General features: G+C 32.5%; 1 protein-coding gene across 2 annotated transcripts in view; it reads right to left on the minus strand.

Annotated features, from left to right (window-relative positions):
* The window catches only part of LOC143201136 (putative ferric-chelate reductase 1 homolog), a 51,589-nt gene that overhangs the window by 22,744 nt on the left and 6,600 nt on the right, over positions 1–22,245 (minus strand). The window contains exon 1 of one of the 2 annotated variants that reach the window (XM_076412013.1): positions 3,340–3,472. The exons of the other annotated variant lie outside the window; for it this stretch is intronic. The gene's annotated coding sequence lies outside the window, so the exon portion shown is untranslated. Of the gene's footprint in view, positions 1–3,339; positions 3,473–22,245 lie in introns of those variants that run through there. 2 annotated transcript variants of the gene reach the window in all.

Below are 22,245 nucleotides of genomic sequence, written 5' to 3' on the forward strand. Positions count from 1 at the left end.
TGTATTCAATTTGTAAAAACTGTTACTTTGTTATAATTAACATTTTTATTAGTACCAAAACCGTACAGAATGATTGATAATAAAATTTTCAAAAAAGTATTGTTTAGTCTTAATTGCAATATTTGCCCTCAAAAAAAACAACGCACATCATTTTTGATTCATTTTAAGCAAATGATGTGATAACTTCACCAATGCACGAACTGCATTTGCACTAACAGTTGCACATTGATATTTTCATTTCAATATCAATGACTATTAATACTTTCTAATGAAAGGCATTTTTTCGCCAAAAAATCCATAAATCGAACCCAATATCTTATCATCCAGCCATTTTTATCAGGTTTGGAAGCAATAAATAGTCGCAGGGGACGAAATCTGGAGAATATAGTGGATGGGTTAGCAGTTAGTAGACCAATTTGCGTTTTTTTGTGGCGTGATAAATATAAAATATTTTTAAAAGCTTTAAATAATATTTTCGAGCGATCGATTTCAGAATAAATTCAAAATCTCTTAAACAATCACGGACACATCAAAATTTGTGAAAATACGGTAAAATATGTTATATTAATATGTTAAAATGACCAATGATCCTAAGAAATCTGGTTGAATAAAAATGACTCACAAGTGCCAATAATTAAAATAATTTTAATATAACACATACCAGATATCCGTAAAAAATAAATATATATTTCCAAAATAATTGGTTTAGATTTCTCGATAAAAGTGATTATAATAACAACATCATTAGCACTAATTACAATAGTTACTGGTTCCACATGAACAAGTGAAAGTTTTCGTACAACATAAATATCCGAAGCATTGGATAAAAATGAAAGAAAAACAAAGAACAACTCGACAAACGGTAACATTGAATTACATTTCGATTTCGTCGAATTTGTTCGCAAGAACCAAGTCTAAAAATGACTTGTCCTGATTACAATACAAAATTTAGAGCATGACTTTCATTAAAATGAAATAAAAACCAACATTTGAAGTGATTTGAGATAATTATATTTCGGTTCGGAACATTACGTCCTTACCAGCTCATTTCATATAACCGGTAATGGTTATTGTAATCTAAAGATTACTGTATTAGTCAGAAAGTTAACCTAAATCTGCTAGTAAATAGAGAGCATCAAGAAATAGGTAATTTAACTGGATTAGTGAAATAGTACTATCAAAAATTGTTATTAAATAATATAAGCTTAAAGCAAAAAAAAGGATTGAAATAAACATGTCATGTATGATATGAAGTAATAATCGAATAAATACACCACGAGTTATCAGTTGTTTAGACCTACAGATTACGCTTTAAAAGGAACTTTTAAGTATTTTAAACTCATTTATTATATTGGGTAGGTATTAATATTTATTTGTAATGATTAATATGATGCAATACATAATAGTTAGCTTTTTAATAAAATTAAAATTAATTAACAAGAGTTTATTTTCAATATAACAGGTCAATTGATAAGTCCCCGGCCTACCATAGTAAAACATATTATATTTGCCAAAATTAGCTTTTTTCTTTCAACACAATTCTCTTCAAGGGTGATACACTGATTATAACGACCCTCCAACTTTTCGATACCATTTTTGTAGTACGATTTGTCGTTTGCTTCAAAATAGGCCTCAGTTTCGCCGATCACCTATTCATTCGACGAAATTTTTTTCCCAGCGGGCATTCTTTTGAGATCTGAGAACAGGAAATTATCGCTGGTGGCCAGATCTGGAGAATACGGTGGATGAGGAAGCAATTCGAAGCCCAATTCATGGATTTTTGCCATCGTTTTCACTGACTTGCGACACGGTGAGTTGTCTTGGTGAAGCAGCACTTTCTTTTCTTTTCAAGTGCGGCCGTTTTTCGGTGGTTTCGTCCTTCAAACCGTCCAATGACGCCATGTAATAGTCACTGTTGATGGTTCTTCCTTATGATAGTAAATGAAAATTATTCAATGCGCCTCCCAAAATACGGACTACATAATTTTGCCAACCAACTGTTGCGCTTTTCCACGCTTTGGAGCGGGTTCATCGTGTGCAGTCCACTCGGATGAATGTCGATTGGACTTCGAAGTGAAATGATGGAGCCATGTTTCATCCATCGTCAGATATCGACGCAAAAACGGTTTATTACGATTGATCATCTTCAAACACTGCTCCAAATCATCAACTCGTCGTTGTTGTTTTGGTTAAAAGTGAGCTCGCGCGGCACCCACTTTGCACAGAGCTTTCTCATACCCAAATATTCGTGAATTATATGATGTACACGTTCAGTTGATATCTTTAGAGTGTCTGCTATTTCATTCAGTTTCAATTTACAGTCATTCAAAATCATTTGGTGGATTTTTTTAATGTTTTCGTCGGTAACAACCTCTTTTGGGCGGCCACTGCGTTCACCGTCTTCGGTGTTTATTTCACCATATCTAAACTTAGCTTAGAATCCTTAATGGTTGATTTTCTTGGGAAAGTGTCCGGAAACTCGGCATCAAGCCAAGTTTTTGCTTCAACTGTATTTTTTCCCTTCAAAAAGCAATATTTTATCAACAGGCAATATTCCTTTTTAACAATTTTTTTCACTATAAAAAAAAGTTGCTTCACTCAAAATACTATAATTCACAAACTAATGATCCGACAGCTTTCAAATTTATACACGCATCTTTGGAGGCTTAGGGCTAACTAAAAAATATATGTATTTAATTCTAATAGCGCCATCTATGTGTCAAGTCGGGGACATTTCAATTGACCTATTACAGGCTGTTACAATCTGGAATTATACTAATAAATACTAATTAAAATTGTTTGAAACTCTCTTTCTTCCATGATGAAAATGGGTTAAACATATTTCAACAATTACTATATATAATTCATGAAAAACTGTTGTAAATACATTGAAATGTATAAAAAACAAAATGAACTGCAATAAAATAAAATTAAATTCTCTATTTATTTAAAAGAGAAAATAATATAAACTTCAATATATGTATTTAAACAATTATTAACATAAAAAAGGATTATATACTTTATATGATTATGGAAAAATTGTATATTTACGCTTAAGTTTATAAATATTAATTATAATTGCAATAAAAAAATTATCTAAAATTATTTTTTTTGTATATTTATCGAATAACATCATTTATTTCAAAAATAATTAGTACCATTTTAAACTTAATCCAGATTATGTACTAAACAATAAAAATGCCTCTTTTGTTTTAACAATAACAATGAATTATGAAATATAATAGAACAATATTAGAAACGTTCCTTCATTATTTAACATATAACAAAAAAATTCAAAATAATTATCGGAAAAGTGATTTATTAAACTTTAATTCAGACCTTTCTCAAGCTATCTATAACAAATCCTTCACTAACACCTTGTCACCACTCACTCACTTCGTTTACTACTAGCGAGACGGCATAAACACGGCCAAACCAAAATCTGTAAATAATCGTTCAATTTCAATATCAGATAGTTTCGCCGCAAATAAGAAAAGAAACTATATGCATCCTTCTTTAATTCAAGCGTAACAGAACGGCAGCGACTGATTTTAACAGTAAAATATCTGTACGAAAACAACTCGCCATTGATCGCCATTGACGTCCTTCGTTTTACCAACCATGAATCACATTTCAAGGGAATTCCGTGTGTTTAGTATTCTTGAAAAAGACGGAGACCGCCATGACCAGCAGGTTTCGGACAATTTACTAGCCCACGTTTAAGATTTTACCAAAAATTCACAAGAAATGCCGAAAGACTGGCTATGAATAATTTTACCTAATGCAATTAAATCGCTAAAATTGATTTAGAAACAGTATTTATTACCAAGTTTATTATTATTACATTATTATATTTATATAGTTATTACCAAGTTATTATGTAAATATGTTGTGCTTCTTGTGAAATTGTAATGAGTAAACGTAAAATACCATTCAAGGGGGGTATAACCTCAGATTTATATTTTTCAATAAGTTTAGTCTTTGACCAGAACAAAGTTTTGTATTATATAAAATACACTCGATCCTAGTAATTTCTCATATTTTTTATATCCAGCTGATCGTAAAATATAGAAACAACAATATTATTAGGTAAATTATCTTCGTTTCTTTCTGAAGTTAACACATAGACTGAAAAGTCCCGGGCCCAACACATAGATAGCGCTAGTTTTATTGCATTCGCCACTTTTTCAGTTACTACAGGTGACAGACCTATCTGGAGGCAAAGGATGAATCATTCTACGAAAGTGGTATTGAAGTTTTAGAGCGACGACAGAATGATTGTGTGGCTCTTGATGGAGATTACGTTGATGAATAAAGCCAATTTTTTACAAAAAAAAACTCGTTTTCTTTGTTATGCCTTCGATATTTCAGTCCATTTGTTGTAACAACCAAATGTTTCTCAATGTCTTTTTCAATAACAAGATAAGAACAATATTTTATGTTTGAAGTCTTCAATAAACTTATACCAGTAATTTCTCATTCTTTTACATTCAGCTTATCCAAAAGGCTACAATAATCATGTGAGAATCTTATTTTACCAGTTTGGAAGTACAAACAAAATAACTTTGAATTATTACAATAGCTAAATTATTAGTTATTTGCATGTATTCTGATCATAAAAAGTCTTGAAATTCATTGTTTTCGAGCCTTTTAGTCCTCCATGTCATTCTTTGTCATTGACATCACAATATCCACTTTTAAATCGTTAAAATCACAACCAACAATTGTAATATGACGGAGCAGTATCATCATAAGGTTCGATGAGCTATGGCAGAAGATTTCTTCAAGTCAAACAATGAAAGTAAAGAATGTTGAAAATGCAATTGGGATGCACTAATTCTAAATGGAAAACTATTATTTTATATAGAGAAATAAGAAAACCATCGAGTTTTACTGGTATATTGGGTTGTTTAACTTTTTTTTACTTTTATACTTCGAATTTTCACCAATAAATATCGCTGATCAAAATCCGTGCTTAATACCATTAAATACGAGACAAAATATATAAATATAATGAGTAATAAGATCACATCCACAAACATTAAATATAATTTATTCCAGTCGTACTTCGTTTAAACTAAGAAGGAACTGTTTGACTAACACTTTTGTATTAACAAAACGGTATACGCTGTCTATTTCAATTGTATGACCATGACAAGCAACTTTATATCGACGACAAATACATTTCAGAGCCGACTGAGAATAACCTTGTATTTATTTTTTAATCAGTGAGTTTTACAGCATAAAGATATTGAAAAAAAGCAAACAATAAGGATTAAAATTTTAGCTATAAATAAGTTATTCTATTAAGGAACCCAGTGGGAAATAATACTTGAAGTTTATAGAAAAGAATGTGCTCTAATACAGAGAAACATATTCTTACAGAAACCATATATTGTTGTGTATATAAGTTTTTTTTATAACATCTTTATTAGATACGCTTAGTACAATCTTAATTATTATTATTATTACAATTAATTTATTACTACTTTTCCTATGTACTTGGATTAATTAACAAGCAAGACGAGTGCGAGAAAATACATCAGTATGTATTCCTCAATTATAAAATTATAATTATTTATTAATTATTAACTTATAGCTATAGTTTACACTAATAATACAGACTAAATGTTCACACAAGTTCGTATGGTTTTGTTCGTTTCAATCTCTTGACATCCTGCGCGCTATCCAGCAGTTGTATTGCTTCCACGTTAGAATGATTTAGTAATCTTCTTTCGTGTTTCAAGGCGAAATCCTACACAACTTCGCAAATCCATTTGATTTCCAGGCCATCGTGCAGTTCTTCATTGGTTACATAGCGATAGGCATTGGTAATCAATCGAAGAACCTTGTTTTGACAGCGCTGTACGACTAACTGATTTGAATTTTTAGTGCAACCCCATATTTGCACCCCATAGGTCCAAATTGGCTTTATAATTGTATTATAGATCTAACTCATTGATTTTAGATCAAGTTGAGAGTATCTTCCGACTAACCAGTATAGTTGTTTTATTTTGGTTCTAATGTGTTTTACTTTTTGTCTAACGTGATGTTTCCAATTTAATTTACCGTGTATATAAGTTTAAGTATCCACTTAAGTAATCAATGAAATGACATGACTGCATTGCTTCAGAACTTGGCTGTAAAAATGCTATAACATTTCCAGTAATCCACTTAATTTGCATTATGTTGTGTAAGACGTAAACAACTAACTATTGGAATACTTGGAATTCATAATTAACACGCAATATGTAACTTTGATGTTTTCCTTCCTAATGTTTAATGAATCTGTTTTATTTCGGGTTATTATTGAGTTATTATAATTCCAAGAACGAACCCAGAACGAACGAGTTGGAGAAAATCTTGAATTCGGAGTTTGGTGATATAGCAACTTTAAACACAGAAAAAGAAATGATCCTTCTTTTTGATATTGCTGATGTTTCGTCCTTTCATCATTCAAGCGGCTGAAAAACAAAGTAATCCCAACAAAGCAAACCAATTACCAATTATTGCTTTTCACTTTATACATTAAAATACGGGGGTTTTTGATATACACAATTAACTATATGCATTCTGCAATATTTTTAACAATTCAATATACAAAATTTCATTTATCAACACAAAAATAGGCAATATCGTTATTCAATTAATTGTTCGTTCTCTTCCCCTTTTCCAGCCGCATATTTGTTGTTAGAAATGAGAGTGTGTTGAGGATTATTTGCAACTCTGAATGCTTCTTCTTGTCTTCAGAAAAATTAATACAATATATGGCGTTGTATTGAAGGCTGTTGGTAGTCACCTATTTAAGTAGGCTATTTAAACCAATCCTGTCAATTTCCTTTGCATAAACCTCATCTGCCTCGTCTGCAGATTTACTCACAAATGACACTTACTCCACTCACCACTCGAATAGAAGAAAGCTGATCACTAATGCTTAAATAGACCAAACTAAAGAAGCCAGAAAATATTAATAATGTACATAATATTATAGAGCAAGATCGTCATCTGACATACAGTCGTTTGAGTCATGTTTTAGCGATTAGTTTGATAAGCATCAATGAGATATATGCATAATCACTTGGCCGTAAAAGTACAAGGTGCATCAGAAGCTGCGTTTAACATTCATACAGGTCAATTACGGATATATGCCCATATGGGTTCTCTAAAACGAACGAATCCCAACAGAGTTTGTCCTCTTTTGTTATCCCCAATATATCCTATATAACAAAGAATCAAATCTTATATAAAAATAAGATAAAGATAGATAGTTTTAGCGAGCAAAAAAACGTAACACAAATTAAACAATAATAGAATGCTACAGATTTTTTTAGAAATTATCAGTAAATAAAACTCTGGAGTGAGAATTAAAATATTATATGCATATAAGAGCTCTTCTAGATTGTAATAAAACTTATCAGTTAATACAGCAAATAAACATTAATAACGACATATAATGAATAAACTTTATGATGAGTAATTTGCAAAAACACTATGCGGTTGAACAGCTGCATTATGGGTTATATTGTAAATAATCCGTGGTAATATATGAAACGGATTGTCATCCTAATATCATCCATGTATAACTAGATTAATATGTTCCAGGCAATTTAATAAAAATTCTTGGAAACAACTCAATTGAATAACTGGGTATAAAATAATCGAAGAATTTCCATATTTAAGAAATGTTCTTTTTTTCCGATTACAAATCGTTCTTTAGATATATTTCAGTTGCATAGAAATTTGAAATGAAATATTGCTTAAACAAAATTTATATATAGCACCTAAAATCAGAGTAATAGTTTCCATCTAATTATATAAACCGAAAATTTATTATTGTATTTGGTTTCTCAAACAGGTCAATTGAAAAGTCCCCGGCCTACCATAATAAAGCACATTTTTTTGCAAAATTAGTTTTTTTATTCAATATAATTCCCTTCAAGAAAGATTATAATGATCCTTCAACTTTTCAACACAAAATAGGCCTCAGTTTCGGCGGTCACCTCTTCATTCGACGAAAATTTCTTCCCAGCGAACATTCTTTTGAGATATGGGAACAGGAAATAGTCGCTGGGTGTCAGATCTGGAGTATACGGTGGATGAGGAAGCAATTCATGGATTTTTGCCATCGTTTTCACTGACTTGTGACATGGTGCATTGTGTTGGTGAAGCAGCACTTTCTTTTTCTTCAAATGCGGCCGTTTTTCGGCGATTTCGTCCTTCAAACGGTACAAAAACGCTATGTGATAGTCGCTGTTGATGGTCCTTCTTTTTTCAAGGTAGTCAATGAAAATTATTTCCTGCGCATCTCAAAATACAGACGCTATAGATTTGCCAGCCGACTGTTATAACTGTCGATTGAACTTCGAGCTGAAACAATGGAGCCATGTTTCATCTATTGTCACATATGGACGCAAAAACTCGGGTTAATTACACTTGATCATGTTCAAACACTGTTCCGAATCACCAACTCATCGTTGTTTTAGTCAAAAGCGAGCTCGCACGGCACCCACTTTACACAGAGCTTTCTCATACCCAAATGTTCGTGAATGATATGATGTACACGTGCAGTTGATATCTTTAGAGTATCTGCTATTTCATTCAATTTCAATTTACGGTCATTCGAAATCATTTTGTGGAATTTTTTCGTCGGTAACAAACAATCTCATTTGGGCGTCCCCTGCGTTCACCGTCTTCGTTGCTCATTTCACCACGTCTAAACTTAGCATACCAATCTTTGACGGTTAATTTTCCTGGGGCAGTGTCCGCAAACTCGGCATCAAGCCAACTTTTTGCTTCAACTGTATTTTTTTCTTTCAAAAGATAATATTTTATTAACACACGAAATTCCTTTTCATCCATTTTCTTGGCATTAACAAAAGTTGCTTCATTCAAAATGCTGTAATTCACCAACTAATAATCCGACAGCTGTCAAATTTATACACTCATCTTTTGAGGATTAAGACTAACTAAAAACATACGGATTTAATTCTAGTAGCGCCATCTATGTGTCAGACCGAGGACTTTTCAATTGGTCTGTTATATCTAAATTTAAATTATTATAAAAACAAATTGTAGCTTAGTTGACAACGACTAATAAAAATATAATAAATACGCTCTTCCAGTTTCAATAGGAGGGTCTGTAGAACACAACATACTCATGAGACATAGCAACATCTAATCACCAACATTGACATGTTTTCAGAAAATTAATGGAAAATATTTTTATTAATACTCTATCACTTTTTTTCAATAAATTCCTTTTTATAGTGGAAAAATGTTCAGAGTACATGTAAACTTTATAGGTAGTCTTAAATATGTATTGTATAAACTTTTACTTAAATTAAAAAAAAAACAGTCGTAATAGCGTCTCTAGAATAGCAAATACATAATTAAAAACCGCAATTAAGGTCAAACATTTCCCATCAAATTTATAGATCTACTCGACAAAACAATCTTAGCTATTATTCCTAACAAAAACGAAACAACACAATTGTTTGTTGTTGCTTTTTTTTTTCATTTAGACTATACAAGGTTAGAAATGTCATACTTGGAACCCACATCACATCGCACATAATAAAATACAGAAAATGTTACCTACCATTTTGCAATGTGACAATATTTCTTAACAATGTGTTTAAAAATAGAGTCGAAGCAGGCCTTGAAGTACGCTTGATTGAGCATATCCCGACAGATATTTTATGATAATTACTGAATGAAAATAACAGAAATAACAGTTCAACTAAAATAAATTAACGACAAATACAGAATAATATGGTGTAATCTTTAAGGAAAGATTTCAATTAATCTAGATTAATGTAATAACGTGCGATGACTAATATTTTATATTTCTTTGATTCAAACCTACTAAATTTAGAACGTTGCAACATGAAACAATCTATACTAGGAGGGTATTCTTTTAATATATTTTAAAGTCTCTTTTTACCAACTAGGGCATTATCTGGACTGGACCTACAGTTTAACGTGGGCTCCAAACCACGGTCTTCGGCATTAAGTCTACCGACTGGCGAGTAACCAACTTAGAGACTATCTCAGAAAATATCCGGTCTTACCCAGCCTGGTTACCGGCGTGACTGGAATCATTTTCTTTGTCGGCTTTTGCACTCTTGCCTAAGGACAATCATAAATATTAAACAATCACAAACATGAATATACGACCATCCCTCAGCAGGATTCGAACCCGCAACTGTAGCAACAGTAGCAGGACCGTCCTGTCGTCCTTACTACTACGCCAAGAAGCCGCCAGGTGGTATTTTATTATAGAGATTTCAAAAATCGATTTTTTCTTCATAGTTTCAGATCTTAATCCTTCAAAAATACGTCTTCAAGAGGATTTTTCAAAATTTAAATTGTTTTCGACGATATAGCTGTTATTACTTTAGCAAACTATTTTTTTTTCGAAACGGTTGATGTGATAGCTCAAGTTCTACTGAGCCGCGTTACTTAAAATTTGCTCTAAACCTTCTCTATATACAATATTCTTCTATTGTATCTAAGTCAAATAAAAAAAAGTTTTTCAAACAATAAATCGATTTTTTCTAATTTCTAGACTAGAATACATCCTTAATTAATAATTGTCACTGTGTGACGCAACACAATATAGAGAGGACTGCTGAACAAATATTTTCGGTTTTTCTTAATAGACAACTTTTAGTCGCATATAATTGTACGATGAAGCCATATCTTAGCGCATTTGAAAGGAATATTCTAAATAAGAAATCAATTAAAATGTACCTGGCATGACACATAGATGGCGCCACTAATATTAACACAAGTTTTTTAGTTAACCCTAACCCTCAAAAGATGCATTATATAAATTTATTTTGTCGGATTATTAGTTTGTGAATTATAGCAGTTTGAGTGAAGCAAATTTTGTTATTGCGAAAAAAATTAATAAAAAGGAATTTCGCGTGTTGATAAAATATTGCTTTTTGAAGGGAAACAATATAGTTCAAGCAAAAACTTGGCTTGATGCCGGGCTTCCGGACATTGCTCCAGGAAAATCAACCATCAAGGATTGGTATGCTAAGTTTAGTCGTGGTGAAATGAGCACCGAAGACGGTGAACGCAGTGGACACCCAAAAGAGCTTGTTAACGACGAAAACATTAAAAATTTCACAAAATAATTTTCAATTACCGTAAATTGAAATTGAATGAAATGGCAGACACTGTAAATATATCAACTGAAGGTGTACATCCTATTATTCACGAATATTTGGGTATGAGAAAGCTCTGTGCAAAGTAGGTTCCGCGCGGGCACTTTTGACCAAAAATAACGACGACAAGACGAGATGATTCGGAGCAGTGTTTAGTTCTTGCGTCGATATATGACAATGGATGAAACATGGCTCCATCATTTCACTCCGAAGTCCAACCAACAGTCATCCCAGTGGACTGCACACGATGAACCCGCTCCAAAGCATGGGAAAACGCAATAGTCGGCAAGGCTATGGCGTCTGTATTTTCGGATACGCATGAAATAATTTTTATTGACTATTTTGAAAAAGGAAAGACCATCAACAGCTACTATTACGTAGCGTTATTGGACCGTTTGAAAGACGAAATTGCCAAAAAAGTCCTCATTTGAAGGAAAAGAAAGTTCTGCTTCAACAAGATAATGCACCGTGTCACAAGTCAGTGAAAACGATGACAAAAATCCATCAATTGGGCTTCGAATTGCTTCATCATCAACCGTATTCTCCAGATCTGGCCCTCAGCGACTATTTCCTGTTCTCAGATCTCGATAGAATGCTGAATGGGAACAAATTTTCTACTTTGAGGCCTACTTTGATAAAAATAGTATCGAAAATTTTAAGTGTCGCTATAATCAATATACTACCCTTGAAGGGAATTTTGTTGAATAAAAAAACTACTTTTGGCAAAAAATATGTTTTACTATGACGGGCCGGGGACTTTTCATTTGACCTGTTATAAAGGCAGACTCATTTGTTTACTGGTTCAAAAATTGTTATTGTTAAAAATGGATATTCGCGAAAGTTCATATTTAACATATTTTAGTTTAGTCTTAATTTAGTTCAGTTCCAACCTTCGTAGGGTGAAGACGTATTTTCAATACGGTCCAAGCTATAAAAAGATACCTTTCTTTAAAAAAACCCAGTATTTTATTACGGTTATTTAATTGAGTGTTAAAAACGCATAACAGATGCGGCTATCCGTCTCTCAGTGGACCTAAAGTGTAGTGAATACGTGTTTACGTGACCAGACAAAAGGACTGCATCTCATTTTTATTAGTGTTTAAAATAATTTCATCTTATTTTACAACAGTCCTTTTGAAATTCATTTATTGTATTTATAGTAAAAAACTAGTGCTAAAATAACGTAAGTGAAAAATGAAGTGCGTGAAATAAACAATGTATTTATTTTATTTTTTTTATCCTCTGGAAGTAAATTAAATAAAATATTAAAAATTAAAAAATGGCAAACAATAGCGATTCAACCAAATCACCTGCACACTTTGATATAAGATTAGAACAAACAGCAATAACGCAAACTCCACCATCAGAATGGACTACAGTCGTTAACAAAAAACGATTGAGAAGTCCAGAAGAAGAAATCGCGAGGAAACAAACAAGAATCAGTGACTATTGGTTGCAGAAACCGATAGAGACAAAAAACAGTTTTAGCAACCTGTCGGAAGAAATTGAAGAGAACATACAACCAAGCCCTGAAAAAGTTGTTCCCAAACCACCACCAATAACAGTCTATAAGGTAGGAATAATAAAAAACATCCATGATTTATTAAAAACCATTACTACGAACTACACAATTAAAACAGTGAGCTATGAAACAATTAAAATCCAATTGTTCGAAGCGGATCACTTTAAAGTTCTTATAAAAGAATTAGATGAAAGAAACACCCAATACCATACATTCAGGCCAAAATCCGAGAGAACATTTAAATTCGTATTAAAAGGATTACATCACGGGACGGACTTTAACACCATCAAGGTAGCACTAGCTGAAAAAGGCCACGAGGTCGTAAATATTCACAATATACGACATCACACGACAAAAAAACCTCTGCCTATGTTTTATATAGACATAAAACCTAATGGAAACAATAAGGCGGTGTATGAAATCACCAAATTGGAAAATAATATTATTAAATGCGAACCACCACATATAAAAAGAATTATACCACAATGCACAAGGTGTCAAGCGCACGGGCACACAAAGACTTACTGTCGCAAATCATATAGATGCGTAAAATGTGCAGGAGAACATAAGACAGGAGATTGTACTCGTAAAGTTCGCGATGAAAAAGTGAAATGTGTCAACTGTAACGGAAATCATCCAGCGAACTACAAGGGTTGCGCAGTTCACAAGCAACTACAGCAGAAACTCTATCCTGCCTTAAGGGAAAAAAGGCATCAACAAAAACAATCCACTACTACCAATCTACCACTACCCACCAGAACAAGTCAACCAGACATAACTTATGCCCAAATAGTTGAAAATGGTTCAGCACAAAAACGAGAGACAATATCTCAACCTACTGAAACTAGCAACATCTCAAGATTAGAAAATATGATGGCCAAACTAATGGATCAAATGAGTACGATGCTTGGTCTACTCACAACCGTCGTAAGCAAACTTGCCTAATGCCTGAAACCAATAGCTACAAAATCGCCGTCTGGAATGCCAATGGGCTCCAACAACATGCCAGGGAACTAAAAATGTTCGTAATTGAACAAAATATTGACGTTATGATGGTTTCCGAAACACACTTTACGGACAAAAATTATTTGAAAGTTCCTAAATATAAGCTTTATCATACAAATCACCCTGATGATAAAGCACATGGAGGTACAGCCATAATAATTCGAGATGATATAAAGCATTTCGAAAAAGAAAAATTCCGCAAAGACTACCTGCAAGCCACCAGTATAACCATAGAGGAAGCCCATGGACCATTAACAATTTCTGCGATTTATTGCCCACCCAAACATAACAACAAGGCAGAACAATTTCAAGAATTCTTCCGTACGCTAGGTAATAGATTTATAGCAGGAGGAGATTATAATGCAAAACATTTAATGTGGGGTTCAAGAATAATAACCTCAAAAGGTAGAGAACTGCTCAAAGCCATAATTATAGATAACTTACAACATATCTCTACTGGTGAACCAACATATTGGCCTTCAGACAGAAATAAAAAACCAGATACAATAGATTTCTGTATTACAAAAAATATTGATCCAAAAAAGTGTCAGGCAGAATCATGTTTCGACCTGTCTTCTGATCATTCACCAATAATAGTAACAATTTCTTCAAAAATTACCATCAAAGATAAACCCCCTTCTCTGTGCAATAATAGAACTAACTGGCCCTCATTTAGAGAAAACTTAGACCAAAATATCTCTCTAAACTTACCGTTACAAACTGAAATGGATATAGAAATAGCAGCAATAAATCTTACAAAAAATATACAGGAGGCAGCATATTCCGCGACTCCCAACATTGAAACATTTCCAAGAAAAAATACACATATATCATGTACAATACAGAAAAAGATAGCGGAAAAAAGAAAGTTACGACGAAATTGGCAACAGCAAAGGACTGAAGAGAATAAAAGAAAATTTAATAGGGCCATAAAAGAGCTGAGAGATCTAATCCAAATCGAACAGAACCAAGGCATTCAAGAATACCTAGAAAACTTGACATCAACTGAGGCTACAGACTATTCGTTGTGGAAAGCAACAAAAAAGCTTAGGAGATCCCAGCAGCATAACCCACCTATTAAAACAAGCGAAAATAATTGGGCGAGAAGCAATAAAGAGAAGGCCGACATTTTCTCAAAACACTTAAAAAACGTTTTTAAACCTTTCCAGTCTCAGCTACATAAAGATGACGAAAATAAAATTACTAGCTTTCTAGATTCGCCATTTCAAATGGATTTACCGCACGAGAAATTAACGGTCAAAAAAGTTAAACATACAATAATGAGAGAGATTAATATTAAAAAAGCTCCTGGTTATGACTTAATTACTGGCAAAATTTTAAAAGAACTATCAGAAAAGGCTATAAAACTATTAACATATATATTTAATGCTATGCTACGAATTAATTACTTCCCTAGTATCTGGAAAGTAGCTAAAATATTAATGATACTTAAACCAGGAAAAATACCAGAAGATGTGACCTCCTACCGACCTATAAGTTTATTACCAATAATCTCGAAAGTTTTCGAGAAGTTATACATAAAAAAACTAAACTATATAATAGAAAAAAGAAAAATTATTCCAGAACATCAGTTTGGCTTTCGCAATAAGCATGGGACTATAGAACAAGTGCATAGACTTGTAAACCAAATAAACGCTGACCTAAATGTCAAAAGATATTGTTCGGCTGCTTTCCTAGACATATCTCAGGCTTTTGACAAAGTATGGCATACGGGCTTGCAGGTTAAACTAAAGAAACTTCTCCCTCATCCGGACTATCAGCTACTAAAATCGTATCTCACTGACAGACATTTTATTGTAAATCAAGGCGATGAACATACCGAATTAAATCCCATATATTCAGGAGTTCCGCAAGGTAGTGTACTGGGTCCAGTACTGTATCTTCTGTATACGGCTGATCTGCCCACCACAAAAATAACTACTGTGGCAACATATGCAGACGATACAGCAATCTTAGCATCCCATGAAGATCCAGTCACAGCATCAATAAACCTACAAACCCACCTGGAGCAAATACAATTATGGTTGAAGACATGGCGCATTAAAGCCAATGAATCAAAATCCACGCATATAACGTTTACCCTGCGTAGAAGAACATGTCCACCAGTAAATATCAATCATCGCCAACTCCCCCAAGCAGACCATGTTAAATATCTTGGTATGCATTTAGATCGACGCCTAACCTGGAAGAAGCACATACTCTCTAAACGGAAACAACTAGGACTAAAATTATATCAAATGTATTGGCTCATTGGGCGCAAATCCAAGTTATCATTAGATAACAAGGTATTGCTGTATGAGTCTATACTCAAGCCCATTTGGACATATGGAATTCAACTATGGGGTACCGCTAGCAAATCTAATATATCCATCATTCAACGGTTCCAAAATAAGGTGTTGCGTGCCATTGTTGATGCTCCGTACTATATTTCAAATAAAGTGATACAACGCGATATTCCTCTAGAACCTATAACGAGTGTAATCCAACGTGTTTGTGTGAAGTACTTCGAAAGAGTGTCAGTGCATCCCAATGTACTCGCTAATCAGCTAAATATGCGACGTGATAGTGAAGTGCGTAGACTAAAACGTTTAACACCATCTGATCTGATTACTGGACATATGTAGAGTTTAGAATAAGCATTAGAATAAGACTAATTAATTAAGATAATATTTTATACAGAAGATTGCTTAATGAAGTGATTTTCTACATGCCATGTATATATAATATAAACAGAAGAAATACTTATTGCCAATAGGGCAGATTGTGGACTCACGAAGAGTAATAATAAAAAAAAAAAAAAAAAAAAAAAAAAAAAAAAGTCTTAATTTAAAATATTAGGAGCACAATAGAATAGAAATAAAAAAACATGGAAGGACAGAAACGTGGAAGCAATATATCTCCTGTATTATAAACGAACAGATGCTCAGAAAACTGAAGCGAAGCAAACCTCACGCTTCTTTAAAGTATAAGTTTTATTCTTAACCAGTTTAGGTTAATATTAATTTATTACGGTACGTACTGATGTATTAATCCCGTACTTGCCTTGCTTGTGTATTAATGCAAGTAAAACAGAATAAAAGTAATAAATTAATTTATTATTTAAGGTATACTAAGCATATCCAATATAAGATATAATAAAAAAAAATATTATATCACTTACGTTATAGATTACACCTTTCTTCTAGGAATGTTAAAACAGAAATATATAACCTTTAGTTGACACAAGTTCGTTTATTATTCATGAACGAAGTAAAGTAGAATGAAAAGTTTAACAACCCCTACCCCTGGTTAATCGTTAAGAGTTATATTTCATGCACAGGGTCCTGATAAAATAGCTATAAGATGTCCGTTATTAATACCAAATGAAACTATATTTATTAATAAACTAAGTTACTAATGATAGATAAACAAAACAGTTTTATTTTGAACAAAAATAGACTTATCTACTTTATTAATATTGGTTTTATGGTTTATTTTTTACTAATTTTGGTTTTGAGCTTAATTTTAATATAAAATATATATTTTTAAGTTCAGTTTTTATGAGTTTAAATCGCAGGGATTGCAGGTTTCTGAAGTGACAAGTTGTGGTTGTATACGCAAATTCTAAAACTGATATAGTCCTATGGAATCCACTTATAATGATGTTCTGCGAACAACAATATAAATATAATTCAAATATTTCTGAACAAAGTCCTAAGAAGAATACACTCAGATACTATAGAAATTATTGGTCTGTATGTCTGACTCAGAAAATCAAGAGAACCGCAAACAGACAAAATATTCTCATATTAATACATATAACCTGCAATTCTTAGAGGACTTACATTCACACTCAAACTCTCTTACTTCATATACACTCCAAATATTAAACTATTTGATCTTATGGCGCAATGAAGTATATTTAACGTAAAAAACAGCAGTACATACATGAATATTATTAATATAGAGAAAATTGTATTATAGAGTAGTGACAATATATTGCCGGCCTGGTGGCGCAGTAGTAAGGGCGACAGGAAGGTCCTCCTACTGTTGCGATAGTCGCGGGTTCGAATCCTGCTGGAGGCATGGTCGTAAAATGTATGTTTGTGGTTGTTTAATATGTGTGATTGCCTTAAGCAAAAGTGCAATATCCAACAAGGAAATTGATCCCAGTCACGCCAGTAACCAGGCTGGGTAAGACCGGATGTCTTCTGGGATCATTTCCAAAGTGGGTCACTCGCTGGCTTAATGTCGAGGACCCTGTTTCGGAGCCCACGTTAAACTGTATGTCCAATGAAGATAAACCCTCCTTGGTAAAAGGAGACTTTAAAATACACAAAATAGAAAGTAACAATATATTAATAAAAAATTGTTAGCATAAACCTCCAAATTCTAATATTATTAAACGACAGAAATAGAAGTTCTTACCAATTAATAAAAAATGAATGAAATAATTAATTAACTTACTAAGCGATATCTTATACATTGTGTAATTACCATTATGTAAGACCAATTTAAATTTATGCACATTTCTATGACTCCATTTTATTAAATTATATTTTTCATATTTACGTAATAGATATCCATTATTTGTTAAAATTTTACTACGCCAATGAGTTATCGTTTTGGCATCTGGTTAATTTCTCAATTAACCTATTTGTAATTTTCACTATCATATTATGTAAATATAATTCGATTTTTTTTGTATATTCATACTTAGTAGAAAGTATATTCATATTTGATTATATTCGAATATTTATTTTTGTTTTCCAAGAAAGAAGTAATTCATCTGACATTGACTATAACATAAACTATATTATAATATAGATTAACACTACTTATAGATTAACACTACTTTATTTTGAAATTAAATATTTATCAGACCTATCTAATAAAACCCCGCCTTCTCTTAATATTTTCCTATCCTTTTTGTACAACGATTTTACTTTCCATTGAAAATGAGCTTCAATCTTAAAAATTCTTTTTTTATTGAAACCAAACCTATTTCATTATAACATTCCTTTGTTGTCCGAAAACAGCCAAAAATGAGAGCAAGCTTTAGACTATACGATGGATAGCAAAGCGATTTATTTTTGTTCGAATAGTAAACCTTTTTCATCGACTGGTGAATGTGATTACAACACAAATTCATAAATAATTTTAAGACTAATCGCCACATTATTATGAAGCTTGGACTATAAAGTAAGTGGAAATTTAGCTTCACAGTCCGCTATCCAGATGACGCTGTAATAGCCTCTTTGAGCCATTGTATTGCTTGTTTATTTTATTTGTATGGTAAATATATTTGCTTATTTTGGACGCCTTTTTCTACATATATAAAATAGAGAAGAATATGTTTAGCATTTTTTTGCGTTTTTCTGCCCAAATTCTAATGAATATTAGTTCAATATAAGCATTTTCGATCTGAGAAGTCTTATGTAACCGAATGTACGAAAAAAAAGAAATTGGACATGATTTTGCTTTCAAGAAATTTCCAGCTCTATTTAGAAAATGGGTAGATCATGTATCATCTCATTGCATTATTTTTATCCGGTATTGTATACAGTAAAATATTATAGCAATTGTATAGAGAATTTATATATATACATACATATTTTTTCTCAGAAAGATGTTCTATTTTTTAACTAGTTGCCAAAAGTTGGTTATAAAAATACCGTCCAGTGTACAAACCCAAATTGTAATTCAGTGGAGCTATGTCAAAATTACATTGAAGGTAAATATAACGAAACTACAAGAAGATTTTTTGCACAAAGTCATTCAAATATATAAATAGTGCGAAATTGCGTAAAATAAACTTTTTAGAGTGACAATAAGAATTAAACTTCAATTTTTTTTACAATCCAAATCAATATATTTTAGAAATTTTTTCAAAAATATGCATCCTGGTATGAAAAAGTAGGTTAAAAAAAGAATCCAAATACAATGTTTGTTTACGTTCTATTATAGCCAACTCTGTAGACCTACAAGATGAGGTTTTATAGAGGCAAATCAGTATCTCATGCCTCATATAACAATTCAATCAAGATTGTTTTATTATACTATTTGTAGGTTTTAAGCTACCTCTTTTATTTAGTTTATTAAAATATCACATAAATTTGACAGATATATTTTTAAAAATCGTTATATAGTAAACAACTGTTATAAAAATTAGTGCTAAATATCAATCCAAACAAAGAATATTGTAAGAAACAAATGGTATTGACCGCGGCATCAAGATTAAAGCCACATACCATATCGAAAGGTAGTAGGTTCTCATTCAAACACTTATGATTTTAATTGCATCTGCCTGAAAAATTGAATAACAATTTTAATAGCCGGCTTGGTTGATGCATCTCTTGCGATAGTCACGGGTTCGAATTCTGCAGGTCATAAATTTATATTTGTGATCGTTTATAAATGTGAATATCCAAAAGGCAAGAGTGCAAAATCGTACAATGAAATGATTCCAGTCACGCCAGTAACCAGGGTGGGTAAGACCGGATGACTTCTGGGATGATCTTCAAGCTGGTCACCCGCCAGTCGATATGCTTAATACCGAGGACCGTGGTTCGGAACCCACGTTAAGCAATAGGTCCAGCCCAAATTAGAATTTATCTGTTGGTAAAGAGAAAACTTTCAAATGTAACAAAAAATCGTAATAGTTGAATGTAAAACACTCACTTAATTTTACCTCGTGATACATATAAGAAGGGCAACCCCTTAATAATTGAAAACATTAACAAGTAAATGTCCTTATAGTAAATGTAAAGTCAATAAAGAATACTAAAATAAACATACAGATATACCTATTTTTATCCCTAATTATATTATAAATAGAATCTGACCTTATTTGTATCAGTTCTTATAAATATTGACGTAAAATGGTTTTATTATATGACGTAATTAGGCACCCACATTTATTGTACGTATTTTTCGAACAATTTTAGTAAAACCGTCAAGTAAAATTTTCTGTAATAATAGTTTTATGTAACATATAGTAATTTAAGATCTAAAGCTATATTAATATAATATTAAACCTATAAATTGGTTTTAAAGGATTTTTTTTAATATGAAACTTTATTTTTAACCGACTTCGAAAAAGAAGGAGGTTCTATGTTCAATTGATTTCTCCGTCAATTGTGGGCCGATTTTCAAAATTCTTTTTTTATTCAAAAGAGTGCCCTTCCGAGGTGGTCCCATTGTAACCAACTCAGGATCTCTCAGGGGAAGGCAAGGAAATCGAGGGAAGTGCTCAAATTTCAAAGTGGGTGCCGCGCGAGCACTCTTTTAACCAAAAACAACGACGAGTTGATGATTCGGAGCAGTATTTGAAGATCATCAAACGTAAAAAACCCGAGTTTTTGCGTCGATATGTGACAATGGATGAAACATGGCTTAATCATTTCACTTCAAAATCCAATCGACAGTCACATGAGTGGAGTGCACACGATGAACCCATTCCAAAGCCTTGGAAAATGCAACAGTTGGCTGGCAAGGTTATGACGTCTATATTTTCGAACGCGCATGGAATAATTTTCATTGACTACCTTTACAAAGACCATCAACAGCGACTATTATATAATGTTATTGGGCCGTTTGAAAGCCGAAATCGTCGAAAAACGACCTAATTGTGTCACATGTCAGGGAAAATGATGGTAACAATCCATGAATTGGACTTCGAATTACTTACTCGTCCACCGTATTCTCCAGATCTGGCCACAAGTGACTATTTTCTGTTCTCAGATCTGAAAAGAATGCTTATTGGGAAGAAATTTTCGTTGAATGAAGAGGTGATCGCCGAAACTGAGGCCTATTTTGAAGAAAAGGACAAATCGTACTACAAAAATAGTATCGAAAAGTTGGAGGGTCGCTACAATCAGTGTATCACTCTTGAAGGGAATTATGTCGAATTAAAAAAAACTAATTTTGCCAAAAAAATTTGTTTTACTATGGTGGGCCGGGGACTTTTCAATTGAACTGTTACAGGAAAAGTGAAGTCAGCGTGAAGAGAGTGAGACTTCAACACGAAGTTGGTTACAAATGTGCCCGATGCGATATAACACACAGTAACACCATCTGTTATAAATCTATAAAATAATTTATAGACCTAACATATTAATTAAAAAAGTATTCTTAAAAAACTGTTTAAAATAATATTTACCCGTTCATGCTAATATATTAAATCGATAAATGGAGCGATTTTAATGATAAAACACTTAATTTGAGAATTATTCAGGTTTTCTGGTAAAAAAAGACCTTACGTCAGCTGATGGTGATGATAAACGCTGACCTTATTTGCGAAAAGCTGATAGCAAGACACGATATGTATTTCTTCCACTTTCTCTGGTACCACGAATAAACAATGCCGTAAATCAGGCGATGTAAATCGTAAGAAAATGGCTTTGTGTTACATTGTGTGGAATTACTCGAGTTTCTATATCAAAAATTATTAAACTTAATTATGTGGCAATACATTCATTATCAGGTAATGGTCAAATTAAATGTGTATCATTTTCCAAAAACTTAGGCATCTCTTTTCTATCG

Source organism: Rhynchophorus ferrugineus, unplaced genomic scaffold, assembly GCF_030347505.1.
Source record: "Rhynchophorus ferrugineus isolate W39M unplaced genomic scaffold, kcgeb_rfMv2 rfM8, whole genome shotgun sequence".
In the NCBI taxonomy this organism is placed as follows: domain Eukaryota; kingdom Metazoa; phylum Arthropoda; class Insecta; order Coleoptera; family Curculionidae; genus Rhynchophorus; species Rhynchophorus ferrugineus.